The following is a 19,475-nucleotide window of genomic DNA, read 5'->3' on the forward strand; positions in this document are numbered from 1 at the left end:
CAGGGGTGACACGTCCAAAGCCACTGCAGCCTCCAGAGAGCAGGGGTGACAAGTCCAAAGCCACTCTGGCCTAGAGAGAGCAGGGGTGACACGTCCAAAGCCACTCCAGTCTTGAGAGAGTGGGGGTGACACGTCCAAAGCCACTCCAGCCTAGAGAGAGCAGGGGTGACACGTCCAAAGCCACTCTGGTCTTGAGATAGCGGGGGTGACACGTCCAAAGGCACTGCAGCCTCCAGAGAGCGGGGGTGACACGTCCAAAGGTGCTCTGGCCTCCAGAGAGCAGGGGTGACACGTCAAAGGCACTCCAGGGCCCACAGCTGCGGGAGGCAGAGCCCCAGCCAGAGGCAGAGCCCAGCCTGCCTGCCGGGGTTAACCTCGGTCCCCAAAGCCGGTTAGGCAAATTAGCACGGCAGCGTTCTTCCCGAGCTAATTAACTTCCCTCACAGCAGGACTAATGAGCTCCAGCTCAGCACTCGGCTGCGGCAGCTCAGGAGAGGGGACGGCCTCCGGGGCTCGGCTCGGGGCTGGCTGCAGCCGACGGCATCGTCTGGGATCGGCTCCATCGGGAAATTCCTGCTCCCAGCAGCCACCGCACAGCTCTGCCGGCCAGGGCAGGAGCCTCAGTCTTCTCCACTGGCCCTGGAAGCCACCTGCAGTTTGGGGAGCGTGTGGGAGTCCTTCTCTCACCAGGCAGGTCTGAGATCTGGAAGGCTGGGAATTGCCTTCCAAAGAGCAAGGCAATACCCAGCACAAGCCTTGGCACCTCAGGGCAACTCCGGAGGAATGTGGGTGGGATTCCCTCTAACCCAGGATGGCTGTTGGGGAGTTGCCTTTCAGGATGTCCCTTGACTTCTGGTGAACATGGGCACAGTCCAGCCCTCTGTCCACTATAGCCAGTGGCCAGTTTTCCATTCATTTCAGTGGCCAGTGAAGCCAAATGTCTTCAGTATTTTTCTCCTCTCTTCCTGTCCCAGCAAACCACATTTATTTTACCCTCCACTCTACTCTTCCAGGGATCAATGTGTCATCAAAATGATGAGTTAGTGCCTGTAGTGACAGTGGCACTTTCCATTACTGCTGATATACCTGGGGGACACATGTCTCCCAAAGACTCATCAAGGCTGGGAAATTCAACAAAGAGGCTACAACTGTCATTTGCAATGAAGCCACCCCAAAGCACAAGACCTGCAGTGCAGGCAGGACCTTCCCAGGCCTGCAAAGACCCCCCTGAACTCCTGGAGAGCTCCAGGGACACCAGAACAGGTGATGTGAACACAGAGCAGAGATCCAGGCTACTGCTGTTTCTGGGGGTATTCCCTCTCCCTTTTTACCTACTGATTTTCTCACGGAGAGCTGCTTGGATAAACACTTCTAGCTGGGGAACAATTCCTTTTCTTGTGTATGTCTCCTAACTAGCAGACACCGTGTCTTTTTTTGAGATTACATTATCATGACATTTTAATTGGCTCAGGACGATGCAAGTCTCAAAGCCAATTTGGCCCCAACGTTTTCAGGCAGAACTGTTTTCTGTCTCCATTTTGACAGATATTTTACATCAGCCAAAATGGCCTCACATTAAATAAGACAAAACCTCCTCTTATTTTAGAGCTCATTGGTGATTGGTGATTGATTCCTGCTTTAATTTTGGCCTGGAATCTGAACCCTACCTGTCCCCCCCATGGCCGAGCTGCCTGCTCGGGGATGGCTGCAGGGCTGGCAGCAGCCGGGCTGCCTGTTCCCACTCGCCTTTGTTTCCCTGCCGTGCGGGAGCCAGAGCTGAGCCAGCGCACCGAGAAATTCCAGGATTTCAGGCAAAGACGGGGCTGCAAGTCGCGAACTGCTAATGAGGGGGTGTAGCTGGAAAGGGGCCGGCAAAGGGACACTTGGGGGCGGCGGGGCGACAGCCGGCCGCGTGTCGTGGCAAGGGCAGTGGCTGCGCTGCCCCAGCGAAGCCGGAGGATGTGTCAGAGCTGTGCCACACGCGGTGACGGCAGCCGGCAGCGAGACAAACGCCCCGCGGCAGCACAGCCCGCGGAGCATCCCCGTGCGCCGCAGCGCTAATCTTTAATTTGTCACACCTGCACGGCTCCCCCGGCCCCCTGCCGCACTGACTTCTTTTTCCGAGGCACTGGCTTTGATGACGCCTGGCAATCCAGTGATCCCGCTGCCACTCCAGCTCTCCCTCCTGCTCCCGCCGGGCTGCCCTTCCCTGCCACATTCCCCAGCCAGGGGCTGCCAGCCTCAGGGACCGCTCTGGCCCCCTGTGCCTCACACATAGCTGAAGGCAGGCCGGCCCCGACAAAGGCAGGAATGATGAGGAGGACTCAACTGAGATCAGAAAGCTAATTAATTACTTTATTATATTATATTATTCTATACAATATTACATTACATCTAAACTGAATCTGCCAAGCACTCAACCCTGCGCACAACGCTCTGAATCTCGTGACTGTCCGCCGACAGTGCCGAGACACGCACACACTTGGCCCTGATAGGCCAAGGAAACAAAACACCATGACTTTGGGTAAACAATCTCCATATTGCATTCTACTTTTGCACAAACACAGGCACAGCAAATGATAAGAACTGTTTTTCCTTTCTCTGAGGTTCAGAGAATGTGAAACCCAGAAATGTTCTTGGGAAGAATTGTGCCTTGCTCTTCTCTGTGAAGAGAAATGTGGCTACACACACACACACACACACAGACACAGAGAGAGAGAGATGCTTTGGTCTCCAGCAAAGCCGGAGGAGACTGTCTGGATGCCGGATACAGGGATACAGCACTCGCCCACCCTCCCGCCCTGCCCTCCGCAGCCGCTGTGACAAGCGCCCGCAGCCAGCAGCGCTCTAAGGCTCGGTAAGGTCACCGCCGCAGGGCTCTTCATCAGTGACGGCCAAAATCCACGGCTCGGAACAGCACAATGGCCCGTGCACAGCTCTAAATCCAGTGACACAGCACACGCAGGCACCAGCCCAGGGCCACAGCACACATCGTTTATCTGCTCCCCTGCTCACCTTGCAACAGCAGAGCTGCGGAGGCTCGCCAAGCACCGCAGGCAGAAGGGGGAGAGTTGCCAACTAAAACCATGGTGCTGCTGTACAGAGCCTGTCTGCCCCGGCCTTCCTTGGACTAGAAATACTTTTGGTTGATAAAAATCCCTCCAGTTTGTGGTGTGTCCCAAAATCTTTTGGTTTTTGGCACATTCCAAGCCAAGCTGCTGAGAGGTCCCTGGAAAGGTGCAGGGTGTGGTGCCAGCCCTGCAGCTGGAGGCCTGGGTAAGCCTTGCCCTGGCTTTGGGTGTGACATACATGCTGTTGTCTGTAAAGTATCACGCCAGGATCTTGTGTCAACAATTTTCCTAGCTTTTCTCTCTTTTTTTTTTAACCAACCTGCCAGGTGTTGCTGCAGTTCATGACCCGAGATCCATTTTTTTCCCTTCATTCTGACTTTACGCTTTCAATATGATTTACAAAAATTGCTCATAATAAGGCTCATTCAGCAGCTGGATAATGGTTGTCAGGAGTTAAGAGACACTGTGGCATGTTTAGCACAGAGGCATATTGAGTATCTGGGTCCCAAAGCTCTGTGGTTTTTAGGTAATTTCTATTAAGGGTAGCATGTGCAAAGGTACCTATGGGATACCAGAAGAGTATTCTTGTAGAGAATATGAAGGTTGCAAGATGGAGGAGGGACAGTAAATGGACTCAGCAGTGAATTCACAACTGTAAATCCTGATTAAAAGAACTTGAGGTTTGGGAAAGGCTGTGTTAATCCTCTCCTAACCTTGGCCTTAAAAACTCTAATGGAGCTGCTCTTTCCCTGCCACATCCCCTTTGGGCAGCTGTGACCTGCCTGCTGGGCCCTGGGCAGGGCCAGGGAGGGATGGTGACAGAGCAGCTCCCCCATCCCTTGGAGATCTCTTTGGTATTACCTTCACCCCAGAGCGTGGGTGCTTGGAGCACGGTGCTTGCAGAGCCACTCCCACAGGTGAGGGGTTCCTGCTGAGCAGGAGGGGGGGTTGATAGTTGGCAGTGGGGCTCCTTCCTCACCAACAGCCTGCTCCCCAGCAGGACCCACCCTTCTACTCCCCTTTTCTTCCTGGAATCACCTCCACCACCCCTGCTCATTTTGAATTTTTTTTTATTTTAGTGGGTTTTTTAGAGTAGGAAGAAGAGATGCTTTTGTGGCTAATAGGTTTTGGGTTTTCCCTTCTTTCTATCAGGCTGGCTCCACATAAGCCGGGGCAAAGTCTGTGGGCTAATTGACTTTATTTATTGCCTCTTTCAAGTCTTTAAATCACGCAGGTGTTGTTCGCTGTTGCTGCTGCTTTGCTGATTTGTTTGGGGCAGGGACTCTGTTTTTCTTTTTGCCTTCCTCTCAAGGGCCTCTGTAATTCTCACCTCAGGCACCAATTACGGCTCAGCAGTGCTTTTGGGCAGCGTCCGAGTTTGGGAATTGCAAAGCCTTGGGAGGGGGGAGGAGGCAGGAGGCAGCCTCTGCAGGAGGGGATGCTGCAGGGACGGGGCTGGAGGCACGGCAGGGATGAGCTCTGGGGTTTCATAACCAGAGCTGCTGGGAGGTTGCTGTCGTAAAGGTCTCCCCGCTGAAGCTGAGCTGCATAAACTGCTGGATAATCTGTGTTAGAGGCTTTTCCTCCCCAGCAGGGGAGCTGCTGGATGCCAGCCACAGGAGTGTTTCATACTTGCAATCCTCTACTTTGCTTCCCAAATTCAGCTGCTCTAAATTTTGCCAATTTTGCAAACAAGAAATTAGTGAGGGTTTTTGCATTGTTTATTACTAGAAACATCCTCTTGGGGTTTTGGGGCTTTTTTAATTGCCAAAAAGTGCAAAAAAATGTTTTCTTTCTCTTGAAACAAGCAAATCCCATGCTTTTTAAATTATTATTTGTTTGTTTTGGTGGGTTTTTCCCGTGTTTTCCCCGAAGTGGGAGATTTCCATTGCAGCTGTGGTCTGAGTTATTTTCCTTTCCAGAGGGCAGAGGCTGGATGGAGTTACCTTCCCAGAAGATTGTCTGAGGTTCCAGGCACCCAATTCAGTTACACTACCTCAGAAATAGCACTGGAGACCTTCTCAAAGCATCACTTGGCAGAAAGAAATGCTCTCACATCAGCTGTTTTCCCTTTCATCTTCCACTGCAGCGTCTCTTCAGAAAATCAGGGTAATTAACACAGCCCTGTCTTGTCCTGCCTAACGCTTGCACCATGCTCAGATCCTTCTGCCTGATTCCTGGGGAGGGAGGGAGAAAGACCAAATGCAGAGTTTGTTGTGCAAAAGACCTGAACCCCCAGAGAGGCACAGCCTGGCCACAGGGATGCTCAGGACCCATCTGTTTTGGAAGTCAAGTCCTGGGAGTCAAGGGATGGGATTAAGAAATCAGACAGGCTGCTGTCTGCCAGGTAAGATTAGTCCCTGCTAAAGCATTTCCTAATCCTGGGTGCAATTGAGATAATCTAAGCACAGATTAACCAGGTCCTGCTGGAGTTTAGCTCCCTGCTTCCCGTTTATTTTTGGCAGAAGAGACTGCTGCTGCTCAGGTGCCTCACCAGACCTTTGCCCACCAGCACCACTCAGGAGAATGGGACACAGGAACTCAGTATAGCAGATTTGCCTTGTGACAGAGACCCCAAATCCTACAGTTCTAACACAAGCTCTGTGATATCGGCTGGCATTTTGCTCTTCAGGCCCCATGTCTCAGATTTCTCTGATTGCATAATACACTATCTTTTCACTTCTAGAAAAAAAAAAATCAAAGAAAATACACATCCGCCGCCATAAAAAATGTTGGCCCTTAAAAATGCAAGGAAAATTTCAATGTAAAATTGTCTTCAAGAAAGCCTTTCCCTCAATCAGTGACTAGCTCAGGAATTATCTATGTCAAGCTTCCATACAGCAATATTTTAAAAACTACAGGGTTTGGAGAGAAAACAATACTTCATTTCATGGGTCTCCTTTCTACTTTCTCAGCTGAAGGCTTGTGTGTGGCTGGGGCTGGACGTGGGAGCTGAAGGACATTCTGTTTTCAGGATCTCCCTGCAGCAGCATCTGGATTTCTCTCAGTGACCGTAGCAGCAACGGCCCATTGGGTTTTTAAAGCTTTGAGAATGTTCCTATCATTCTTAGATAATACAAAAACTAGTTTTTCAAAATAAAATAAACTCTTTGCCAACATTTCTTAGTCTGCCTTTAGGTAAGAAAGGAAAAGGAAAACATAGGGAATGTTAAAAGTTTAAACTGCTGTTCCCAGACCCTTATAGTCTCTCTTCTTTTTTTTTTTTTTTTTTAAGATTAACATCTAATTTTCAATCTCTCAAACATTTCTGGATCATTTTAAGGTAGCAAGAGCACCGTGACAATGACTCACTGCATTTCAATACATCCAATACAGGATGCTGTGCAATTTGGCCAAAATTTAACTTTTTCACAGGCACACGTGTGTCTGTGTCTGCACAGAAATCAGAGAAAATGTGAGAAAATATTGGGTGTGGGATTCTCTTGGAAGTGGCAGCTCCAATGTGCTGTTCTAGGGGACATAGGGAGCTGTTGGCAGCCATGGTGGGGGTGGGTACTGGATGCCTGGAGCTCTGCTTGGATCTATCAGCTCAGAGGGAATCCTCTGGGAGATGTGGAGCAGCATGGACCTCTCCTTGGAGGAGGTCTCTGCCTGGGGAGGCCGGTGCAGGCAAGAGTGGGTACTGACCACCCCCAGAGGAGTGGGGGTCACATCTAACCTGACAAGAGCCTCATCCTCCTCACTGCCTTCTTGCTGCTGGCAGCCTTCCAGGCTTGTTTTACTGCTCCCATCTCAATTTCTCATGGTAGCAAGCTGGCTGAGTGAGTGGGCACCTCACTGTCACTACCCTGCATCCCAGAAACTTCTGCACAGGTTTTAAAAACAGGGACAGGTTAAAGTGATTGATTTACATCTCCCTGCAAAGGCCACCACACCACTAGACTGCAAGATGATTGATCAACTGACCTTTATTCCCATTTATTGCCCTTCCCAGAAATGTGTCGTATCCCTGTGCCGCAGACACCTCTGATAGGCTCAAACAGCCACTTGACACAGATGCTGCACACCTCAGAATGGGCAATGCCTTTAAGCAGCCCCCTGGAGCAAAGGGCTGGGATCACACTGTCACCACTGTCCTCTACAGCCGTGGTGGCAGCCACCCGTGTGCCAGCTGCCCTCCTCAACATCCCAGACACGGAGCTGCCACTCCCACAGCAGACAGGGCTGCTGCTGTCCCAGCCATCCTGCTTCCTTTAGGTACACGCTTCCCTTCTCCAGTGTCTGGTGGGATGAAGCAGAGGGCATCCAATCCTGGAGAAAAAAAACAAAACCGAGTTTCCCAGGCAGCGGCGCCTTTCCGCCCTTGGGGAGCGCAGCGCCGTGGAGCATGCTTATTAAGCAGACAGTCCTGAAGGACACTTTAAAATAAATTAAGAGGGCTGTTCCGCTCCTGCAGCTGATTACAGGCATGCCTGTTTTCTTGTTTGGTTTGGTTTTTATTTTTTTCCCAGAGAGTGGAAAAGAATGCTTGGAAAAAATACGCTAATTTTCCCTTTTTGCCAGAGCAGGCCTCTGTGTAATAACAAAACCACGGCGCTCGCCACTCGCTGCTCTCTTTGGGACACCCAGGCTAAGAGAAAGCACATAAATCTGCTGGAGGCCTGGGGCCAGCACGCAGCTGTCCTGACATGCTATCCACCCTCTGCCTCCCCACTACAGCTTTAGCATCCAAAACGCAGGAGACACGCAGATCTGGAGGTAAGCCCTGGTGGGAAGGAGTCCTGCAGGTCACCAGCTAAGCATTTCAGCCCAGAGCAGATCTCTCCTAAGCCACTTTTTGGAGATAAGCTTATCTAGACCCGACAGCTGAATTTAACCCTGAACTCTTGATCTTGATTTTTAGCCTCTGCAAGCCAATAGATTTCCTTGAAATTATACACACCAGATTTCAGCTTGCCCACCACAACGGCTCCACCGCTCCCTCAAAGGAGACCTGCACGGCTGTGCACGACAGCATCATCCAGTAATGCCCTTGGTTTCACAGCCAGCCCTGTGAGTTAGACAGGCCCCCGGCCAGGCAAAGACTTCGATTGATGACAGTGGGGCTCCAGCAGGAGAGGAGCTGGGATTTTACACTTCCAGTGATAACACATTTGAAGGTAATACCGCACAGGAGCGGATTATCACCCCGGCACGTCGCCGTGCGGGTTTTTGGAAATTTGTTTTCATTGCATGGAAGCAGCTAGAAACGCTTTCTCTCGCTGCATGAAAAATGCACTTGGTAATGGTCTTTCTATTGCTGGACAAGCTGCCTGCGCTGGGGCTGTCAGCGCCGTGACAGACTGGCCAGGAAGGGGCTCGCTAATCAGTTTTCCCAGCATCAAACCAGCATCTGCTACATGCGATCGAGGAAATTGAGGAATCTCAATGTTTTTGCGATATTGCTTAGTTGGCCATGAAATATGGGTGGTTCAGAGAGGGACGGCTTGTTTCTCCCTCACGAAGATAAAGCAACTTTAGCTAACGATGAAGCATTGCCGCACAATGAGGCCAGCTAATAGCGGCGCTCTGATGAGAGCAGACACACAGCGGCACCCGGCAGGAGGGGAGGGGAGGGGAGGGAGGCGTAAACAGCTTTGCAACTAAGGCATTATTAATATGCTCGAACTACAGAGGGCAGAAGGGATTTCTTTTCTCCTCTCTCATTCAAAAAGCAATATTCCGAAAATGTCTGTGTTCCCACATTAAGCCAAGAAATTAAATTCTTAGAAGTTTAACCGTGTGTTTTCTAGCTTGATTTTAATTTGCTGGCACATAAGACAAGTCTTCCTAGGCACGGTGGCAGTCTAGAATCTTGCTGAGGAAGCCACTCTCCTGGCCAAGAGGTGGATAAACAGCATTTAAACAGAGCCCAAGTCCCACTTCTGAAAGTTATTTGGGGCTCTACTTGCCCACGTCACTCCTGACATTAGGTCTGAGCTCTGCAGGCTTTCTGTCACTTCTGAAAATGTACCTCCTTCATGTGCCTAAAGAGGTCTTTTAGCTCTCCGCTGTTTAAATCTGTGACGTTTGCCACCGAACAAAAAGCTCGCGGGGTCAGTGTGAAGTGGCATGGGATTCACCGAGACCAAAAGGCTCACAGCAGGTGAGGGCCAGGCCTTTCTGCCTCGAAAGGGCAGAAATTCCCACTCCCACGCATGCCCCCAGCCCGCCTCCACAAGGGCAGCCCCCGGTTCACACGCAGATTTTCCTGGCCAAAGTGCTTTCTCAGTTTTCTTTCAGCAAGACAGCTGTGGCAGCAAAGAGAGAGGAACTTGCTTCCTTCCTCCCTTCCCTCCCCAGCATTTTTCCTAAGGGTAAAAAACAATAATCCCAGAGCCTGCCCATGCCTCCCCTTCCTCCCCATCCAGCCTGGTGCTGGGGGAGTCACTGCCCAGCAGCAGTGGGGCTGGGTGTAGGGAGAGTGCTCCCAAGGCTGGCATGGCAGAGAACAACACTTGGGTGGCTCAGAAGGGCAGGAACAGTCTCGTTTTTGTGGCCTTTGTGAGATTTTCAGACCAACTGCAGGCCTTTCAGTAGAGATCCACGCCAAAAAGTGCAGATCTGTTCCCGGGCCCAAAGTGCATAAACCCTTTTTATGTAACAGCCCTGTGAAATAAGCGGCAGCCGGAGATTTATGCTGTCTTTGAAGTAAATTGCATCCCGGTGCACTATAGCATGAAAGTTAAGATTTACCATTCCCGGGACACCAAAGACCCCGGTGGAAGCCGGGGGAATAAATAGCGCGGCGCTCTCCTCGCCGCCCTCTGCTGCGTGGCCGGGCTCCGCAGACCTTCCTCCCCTCTCCGCCCCTGCCTCTACTGGCATTGTGTCGGGGAAGCAAATTGGTCACATCTGCATCCGGCCACGGAGGAACAAATGTGCTGGCTAGGCAGCAAGGCGCTTTCTGAGCGGGGACACCTCAAAGTGAAATGAAAGGCTGGCCATCAAAGGTAGACAACAGACCAGCGGATGAAAGGGATCCTTTGCTTAGCTTTGGTAAGGCTACTAGGTATTAATAAAATAATAATAAAAAAAAATTAAAAAGGCACAAGAAAACTGGGGCATCCAGAGCAGCACATTTTTTTCCCCTCCCCTTTTCCCTTACTCATCCCTCTGTCATCAGCGGAGGGGAGGGATGGGCGTCCCCCCATGCTGCGGCAAGGACTGTTTATCTTCACTCCTCAGGACGCTGCCATTAGCGGGGCTTCAATGTGTCGTGATGCTTCATCATTAGCTGGAGGTGCTTGATCTGGCTGGAGAATAAATGATCCGTTCCCCCCAAAGAAACCCTCGCATTTCATAGCCAGCTGAGCAAATATTTTGAAATATTCCAGCTCTGCAATTTCAACGGCCAGATAAAAACAAAGGGGGATCTGATACAAAAGAGCTGAATTCTTCCCTTTGCTCTCCAGCAACCCCGCTGAAGTCGGCAGTGGTAATGGGGAACTGTGGTCTGCACAGCAGGGAAGCACATGCCTAAGTCCCATGGAAAATCCCTGTGGTCTTTACAGTTAATCATGTCCAGTTAATCACGTCCAGAGGTGGAGTGCTCAAGTGATGCGCTGAATCATGACATACAGGCAATTACCCTAAATCAGAGCAGTATCTTCCAGTCCCAAAAGGCTCCATTACACTTCACCAACTCCTGAAGGGAAGGCAAAAACCCCAAGAGGCAGGACAGCAGAGGTGGGAGGAAGAAACAGCCAGGTGTTCCTCTGCCGCCTCCCCAGTACTTTTCTAACCTCGTGAAAAGTTCTGGCAGCTCTTTAAATCCAGGCTGTGGAGATTTACAGCTCCAGACCCTCCAGGCAGCTTGCTGAGTTTACTCTGGGCTCCTCCCAGCTGGCTGGCTCAAACCCCACAGACAAGGTTTCACAGGCAAGTTTCAAGGTTTCAGAGGCCGAGACTTAGGGGCCGGGTGGTGTTTGGCCTCCTCCTTCTCTCTGACTAGAAATTTGTTTCTTCTCCTTTTCTGAGCGTCCTGGCCCCCTTCTCAGGCACTCCTCCGAAGCAAAACCCTCTTGCCAGCCTTTCATCACCTGGGCCCAGTGTGGCAGAGGGATGCTTTCCCATGCACACTGATGGATATCCAGAAGAAGTTGCTGCCTGCTGGGAACAGCCCTACCCTTGCCCTGTGTCACTGCCAGCAGCTGGGGCTGCCACTGTGACCATGTCCCAGGGTATCCCAGCTTCTGCTGGCCCAGCATCCCTGGGGAAAGGGCTCTTGAGGAAGGATGCCTGGGAGCTGCAGCATCTCTCCTGCCGCTCAGGCTCCCATGGCTGCGCAGCTGAGACCGGAGAAAGCCGGGTTTGTCTGCCCAGGGACGGCAGCGCTTCCATCGCCTCCGGGCGTTTAACTCAGCAGGATCTCCTGCCGCGCCGCTCTGTGATTGGAAGCATTTCCCAGCCCATTGCTTGCTAGGAAAAGAAAAATACCCGAAATGGGAGAAGACACAACGCTGGGGTGGGTGGATGGAGTCTGGGCAAAGGAAAAGGAGAGGCCTTCCCGTGCTAGATACACTCTAACACAGGTGTTCCTCTCCCAGGAACAGGTTTGGCATTCGTTTACAGGACTAGAATATTATCACACATTCAGATACAATCTAAGCCCTATTTTTCATGTGTGCACAGGGGAAAAGGAAATGCAGGAGGAGGGCCTGCATATCCTTTTTTAGGAGCCAAAGACTAATGTGCCCAGCAAAGCAAAATTAACCCAAATACCATGATTATGCAGAAAAATATCTGCCAGAGAATGTCATTTCACCAGCGACATCCTGCAGCTTTCCACCAGCGAGAGTTCGAGAGGTGGCGCAGTAACAGAGTACATCAGGGCAGGCATTTGACTGGAAGCATTAAATACCTCGGAAAGGTGAATGGCCAAGGTCTTCCCGATAATTAAAATGTGTGCAGTCTTCATAGACCAAGGAAGGGACAGAGCTATTGTTTAAACAGGTAATTAGAGCTGTATTTTAAGCGAACTCAAGGCAGTAACAAGCTCCCCAAGACAGGGAGAGCAGCACTCCTGCTCCTGGTTCCAGCATCAGGAACTATTGCCCCCCAACCTGCTGCCAGAGACAGCCACGGTGCTCCCAGCCCCACTCCCTGGTGACTGCAGCTGGTTGGGAAAAAATCCCATTTGATTTCACATTTTTCACTCCCTGTCTCCTTCCTTTTGCGTTCAGGTTCAAGAGAATTGGCTGAGCCACTTTTTTTTTTATTAGAGCAGCAGCAGAGAAAAAAAATGGGACCCAGTCAAGCCCCAAGGGAAGGGAGGAAATAGCATGAGCAAGCACTCCATCCTCTCACACAGACACACATAGAGCCACTGTCCCCATCCACACAGGAACAGAGTGCAGGCATCTGGTGGAGCTGGCATACAGGCAGAATCAGCCACCGCCACCCCAAAACCCAACTCCATGAGACCATAAAATCTCTTCACTAATGTGGCTAAATGTGGAGGAGTCCCAGAGAAGTGCCATCATCTCTTTCTGAACAGCCAAGGATGCACATTCTTCTGCTGGGGGGTCTGCACTGGCACTACTCAGGGAACGACCCAAGCCCTCCCTGTGCTGAGAATGGGGCCAGGAAGCCAGGAAGCCGTGCTCCCTCCACCCTGCCTCATGCACAGGACTCAGCCCTGCCTCCCTTCATCCCTGCTCCATCTCCCTCTCACTGATGGCTCCTGATTAGGTTTCCACACTGGCTAGGGGGAGTTACCAGCTTCTTATTAGCCCCCTTGTACACAAAGCTGGAGGAAACAATCAGAGCTGAGGAAAGGCAAAGAGGCACTTTTGCACTACCAACACAACCTTCCATAAAAAATATATAAGGGCTAGACACCAGCGAGGAGGAAACGAGCATTTGAAGAACAGTGCTGGGCTGCTTGGCTTTGCTGCCCATGTTAGCTGGTTGGTCTGGTCAAAAAAAAAAGCCTAAATCAAAACACCTCAAGCTGTAAAGGGCTTTGGGAACAGCAAGGTGAGGGCACTCTGCTCTGACATGGCAGGGTGAGAAAAAAGCTCCTGGAAGGCAAAGAGCAGGTGACATCTGGGAACAGCCCATGAAGGTGTGCTGGCCATAGCCCCAGCCTTGTACCCTGGTTTGTCTGCAGCCCAAGTTCTGAAAGCTGCATACCCTTCCTGAGTTTTGTATGGGAAAGCCATGCAGAATTTTTGCTCTGTATTTTGCTCCAGAGTGTGGAGCTGACCCTTGTCTCGGGCAGTACAAAGATGAGGCCAATCAGGGAATAGGGAGGAGTGGCTCAGGGACATAAGAACAGACATAGGAACAGGGGAAGAAGTCCAAGGGGTCTAACAGCTTTTTGAGGGAAGCTTCTTGTGTCTCCCTAGACCAGGGAATGCCTCCTCCAGGGTCTCCACACCAGAGTACTGCTCCAGAGGAGAAGACTGATACCAAGGAATGTGGAAAGATCAGCCTGTTTTGAACCCAGCACTTCCCACCCCTTTGGGAGTAGAGCTGGGAGACAAGGGCACAACATAATGAAGGACATCCTTACCCCTTAAACAAGTCACCACACTCAGGAGTCACCTCTTTGACAATCAAGGAAGGTTTTGGCCAGTTCTCTGAAGTAGATTTGCTTGCTTACATTTTTTCATAAATGTCAGGTTAACTTATAATAATGACAATACTTGCAATATGCAGAAACCTTTCTTCTCCATACCATACACATCTTGAACAAACTTCAGTACCTCTGTAAACTTCCTATAAATCATTTTTACCACACCCAGCAAAACAGCTATTCTAATTCACACCCTTCTTTTGTAAAAGCTATGTGTTAGGGACAATACTGGAGTAACCTCTGGATAAGAAAATAAGTCTAGGAATCAGAAAGATATTAAAACTTCAAACAGGCCAGAGACACATGAAGGCCTCCATGCAGAGAAACATTATGAAGCAGCATGGCTATTGACTGCTTTATCCCAATACAGAGTAAATACAACCAAAATGCAATCAGTACAGGTTTTTTCCACTTTCCTTGACAGTGTGGGAAAGAGGATGAGTGAGAGTGTCATTGCTGGTTTTGACTGCCCACACAGTGCTGCATGAGCTACAAAGATAATCTCAATAATTTGGCTCATCTTGGGATATCAGGAGGTTTTGTGGCAGCCCCAGTTCCGTGAGTCCTGATAATGTGAAAGTTGCTGCTCCTTGGCTTCTCTAGCCTTTCTTCTTTCTAGAAAGCTGTTAAAATGTTAATGGTGGAGGGAAAGCAGGGGGGAATACTCATCTGCATGGTCTTTTAAGAGCAATTAAGGTCAGATTTACTGTCCTCCATGCCTGGAAGGGCTCAGCACTGCTCCCCAGCCAGGGCTGTCGCTCAGGGTGCCGGCAGGACCCACGATATTAGCTGGAGCCCACAGCACTCTGGCTGGTCCCAATACAAGGAGCAGGAGAGGATGCAGAGTTAGCCCAGGTCTGGACGAAATTTTCCTTCCTGACTGCTTGACTACAAGATCCCTTCAGGAGCTGTCTTGTAGCTGTCGGTGTGTCTGCAGCCGAGAGTGTCTGCGGCTGTCGGGGGTCTCACCCCGCGCCCGGGGGAGCCGCGGGCTGAGCAGAGGGGCGGAGGGGAGATGAGCTTCATGCGGCTGGGCCGCATCGCTCGAGCATCTCACAGCCCTGCCCCAGCACGGCCGGGCAAACCCTGGGCTCTTCCCAGGAGAGAGGAGCCAGCCTTGGGCAGCACGGAGCAAAACATCTCCATCCCCTGACCTCCACCTCCATGGTCTGATTTTTAAACAGCTCAGAGCACAGCCGCCTCGGTGACTCATACTGCGAAACCGGGCCTTTTACTTTTCTTTTTTTTCTTCTTTTTTTTTCTTTTTTTTTTTTTTTAAGCAGGAGCGCGGCTCCATCAGTCAATTACTTGAAGAGCCGCTCTAATTTGGCACCCAATTGTTTCCCCAGCTGCCGCTGCGTCTGATCTCCGCTGTGGGCGGCAGGAGCAGGCTGCCTGCGCAAGGGAAGGAGCCCGGGCGCCCAAGGGAGGAGGAGGAGGAGGAAGAGGAGGAGGAGGAGGAGGCAGCAGCAGCAGCAGCGTCAGGGAGAGCCACGCTGCCTGGCTGAACAGCCCCGCGCCCGCAGAACAGCCGCACTAAAAACGCAAGCATTAAAAATATCTCAGGGTCACAGGTGATTGCTGGATAATAAAAATTACTTCGGGAGGCGGCAGTGGGAGGGACAGATCCTGGCGGCAGGGGAACAGCCTGCCAAGGCTGGCCCGGCCACAGCGACTCGCTGCGAGCCACGGCCGCGGCCGCCGCTGCTCGGTAATGAATGGGATGTGACATTTATGGCTTTTTCCACTGTGGATTTTAAATCGCTTCGCAAAGGTTGCTTAATAGCACTGTCCTCTTCTTCTCTTCCTATCTCTCCCCTCGTCCTGTATAATATAAAAAATAAGTGACTTGCCTCCCTCCCATCACGTGAGAATTCAGCGGCTGAGCCAGCAGCAGAGCGCAAGTACCCGACCTCCGTCTCCTGCCCTTTAGCCCCTACAAGCGCTCCTTTTTTTCCAAGAAATCCAAGAATAGGATCTGTACCACGACAGCTGTTTTTAAGTCAGCGAGGATTTTTTTTCCTGGAGAAGAGGAAGCGAGGAGCCTCGATTAAAAGCGCCCAGCCTCCCAGGCACTGCCAGGGGCTGCGGGCGCTGCGGTGAGGGAAGCGGGTGCGATGCTCCCCGCTCCAGGACGGAGGTACCCAGGCGCAAGGAGCGGTGTGGCTGCAGCCAAACACGTGTCCCCAGGCTGTGGCTCTTCTTTCACTCTTCCAGCACCACCATTTCCATATTCTGTGGCACGGATGCACACGTGCACTCACACACACTTGCAATCGCCTGCCTCAGCCTGCGCTGCTGCCACCGAACCGCTCCTCCAGCTGCACCCGCGGGCAGGCTCCCCGTGCATCGCAGAGCATTCCCTGCCTGCACAGCCCCCCAGCTGTGCTCCTGCCCCTCTGGTTTAACCCCTGAGGTGCCCTCAAATTGAGACATGGCAGCGGTTCCAAGGGTAGAGAAGCAGCACACTCATTTTGGAGAAAGCCTATCTGTGCTGTGTGAAGCACAAGAAGAGATGCTTCTGGATGAAAAGGCAGCAGAGAATAGACATAATATTCCTGCCTTTTTCTGCCCCATCCAATTCTTGGACTATGCAAGTTTTTTGTCATGTTCATGCAGTTCATAAACTGACTCATGGTACATGGTAATCTTTTACTTCTTGGTGGGAAAATTAGGATTATTCAAGGTATGCACATGCAGATGTGCACTCACACAAGCACGTACACGTACACACAAACACACACATCTGCACTGGTGCTGCCCATAGCAATACATCAGGCTCTCAAAAGTTATTCCTCCAAGTTTGCTCCACCAGGCTGGACCTTTCCTTTTTATTAGGACATTGCAGAAACAGGTAGCATCCCCCAGACAGCAGACAAGCCATTGCACCACAGTCACAGAGCTCTCCAGGAGCTCCAGGTGAACCTCCTGCAGTCCTGGATCAGGGCTACTGCTTCTGCAGCTGTGAGACCTGAGATTCAGGACTTGTTTTGGCATGCTCACGGCAGCTCCTGCTCGAAGGCAGTTGTGCTCACCCTCAGCTGGCATCTCCCGAGGGCAGGTGGCTCCCTGCCAGAGGGGAGGAGACACAGACCCATGCCTCTGGGGCTGGGTCACTCTCCACCAGGCCAGGCGAGAGAGTCCCAGCCAGATGGAGCCAGGAGAAAGCAGTACCAAGTTGTTGGCCAACTTAGGATGTGATGTTGGCTTCACAGGAAGCTACTTGGCTGCCTCTCCCTGAATCAAGATTCAGTGATGCCAGGAGACAGGCACAGCGGGGAAACTGAAAGCAAAAAATGGCAGAGTGGATGGCAACTTGACATTAATTCATTTTTACCATATGTCTGACTATTCATTACACTCCACCATTCTGTTCTACAAGACTCCTGGGGGTCTTCCATGCCATTTTATGGCTAGCAGGGTTCCTCTCCGCTCGCAGTGCAGCGTCACCACGCGTGCCCCGGCTAACAGCTCACCCGGTCCTGAGGTGGGAGCAGCCCCATCCCTGCACAGACAGCCCCTGGCACCAACCTCCTCTGGCACTCACAGCCCATCCCCAGCCCAGCACGGACCTGCCAGGTCACCTGGCACAGGGGCTGTCCCCCAGGAGCACCCGCGGGCAGGTGACACCTGCTGCAAACACGCTCTGGCACCTGCTGAGGGCCCCGCGCTGGGAAGCGATGGGGCTGTTTTATGGATTTGCAAATTATTCTGTATTTCTCTGCGGTCTCCCTCCGGAGTGCGTTCCTGGCATGGCACCAAGCCCCAGCTCCAGCAGCAAGCGTGACTCATCCTGGCAGGCAGCAGCCCAGGAGGGGGAGGATCACCCGGGCTGGGAAGCCAACACCGTGGCTTTGCTGTGTGCTCTGTCTGCAGTGGCAGCAGCAGCTGTTTCTCCTCTGAGGTGGGAAGGTTGAATTAGAGGCCCCCTTGCCTGGATCCAGCTGTTCAACCCCTGTACACCATCGTGGCCTCTCACCCTGGCTCCTGTCACAATCACAAGTAGCAGTGAGCTGCCTGCACTTTCACTGCTGTGCCTCCCAGGCTGAGCTCCTGTCCACAGAAGGAGCAAATCCCAGTCTTCTTCAGGATGAAAGACCATGGACCAGCTCCTCATGAACCAACCCCTCTGAGGGACTTCAAGGGGCACCAGGGGGCATTCTGCATAGGGGTCTCTCTGGATGTCAATAAGAAAGGCACAACAGCAGGCAGTGTAATAATAAAATTTCTTTATTAATAACACAAAACAAGAAGAGGAATGTAAAGTAATTCTTATGTCCCTTTAGATGCTGGAACCCCATTCATGAGCTGCATTAGATGGCCTTCAGATGAATTGCCACAGCTACCATCATTGAGGTGATGGGTCTCCTTCCTGTACCTTTAATCTCCTGTGACAAAAAAAATCATATCTCTTTTTCTGACAGATGGGGAGGTTCTCTCCTTAAGGATGTCCCCCAGAGCACAACACCAACAGCACAAGGCATCTCAGCATGTTCCCTCACACTGCTGTGTACATGGGTCTGCAGCCTGCCCAGTACAGGCCCCTGCAGTGCAGACATGGCTTGCCCATGTCACTTATAAATGTCTTCCACAAGGCTCCCAACAGGGAGAAAACCCTTATTTGTCTTTCTGTCACACATGTCCTTTTCCTCTTAAGTTTTTGTGCTTGCTGCTGACCACAGACTGAAGTCCAATCAATGGAGCTGCTGTCATTGCTTCCCCCAAGGGGACTTGCAATTAAAATCATCAGTGTCGCTCTGCCTAAGACACGGGGGCAAACTCTGCCTTCAGAAAACAGTTTTATTTCATCCCTTAAATCAGAGCATCAGAATCCTCTTATGGGAAGGCTCCAGGTCCCACATGTAGTACAGATGATCAAAATTTACTTCAACATGCTGTTTTTCTTTTAAGAGGTACCAGAGGTCTTGTACTTGCAGAGGTCGAGCATGGACTCAGCACAGCAGTGGACACAGAACACACATTTCCTGGAGCACCCTGGGGATACTCAGACTGCATCTGATGTGGATGACCATTCACTGACAACTTTATCAAGGCAATCACAACTTCCTGGGCCTGCTTCCTTCAGGGACAAAACACAGCTCCTCTCAGTCTGACACTCCTCAAACTTGGAGAAGAGCACCCCAGCAGCCATGTGGGAAGAAGTCCTAGAGTCTGCATGGGGAGATTTGACTCCCAGTTGTATGATTGTAGGATGTTCAAAGCCCAAAACATGCTCAAGTGAATAACTGACGCTTCTGGAGTCTGTCCATCCCTAAGGCCACTCAGTAACCCTCTCCTGGAAAACTTTTCACCTCCTCCTTCCACTCTGCTGAAGGGTCTGCAATCCTTCATGACCAGTTTTCCAAACAGTTGGTGTTCTGTTGCAGAGTGCTTTTATTTGAGATCCTCATTCTGTCTCAAACCAGGAACTGGGGCAGGATGGAGGGCAGAGAAATATTTAAACGCAGTATTGATGTTATGCTCTCACATACAGACTTCTGTGGCAATAGGACAATCTCCAGAAAAGGGGGAAAAGGCTGCAGTTATTCCCCTCAGTTTACCTGCCCCATATACTTATTTTAGTTTACCTGGGAACCCAGAGGCAGACTTCCCTCGTGCCGAGTTTGATTTTTGCAACATAGGAATGGCTTTTTCCGCTGCAGGAAAGGAAATGTCCCTGTTGAATGTCTTTTGCATTCATGTCCCGTGCAGCTCCTTGTGGCTCCGTGCCTCCCGACAGCCGGCAGCCCTTCGGGCAGCGAGCCAGCGCTGCGAGGCAGCAGCGATTCCTGACGGAGCCGGGCAGGGAGGGCTCTCCCACC

Source organism: Molothrus aeneus, chromosome 2 (assembly GCF_037042795.1).
Source record: "Molothrus aeneus isolate 106 chromosome 2, BPBGC_Maene_1.0, whole genome shotgun sequence".
NCBI lineage: Eukaryota > Metazoa > Chordata > Aves > Passeriformes > Icteridae > Molothrus > Molothrus aeneus.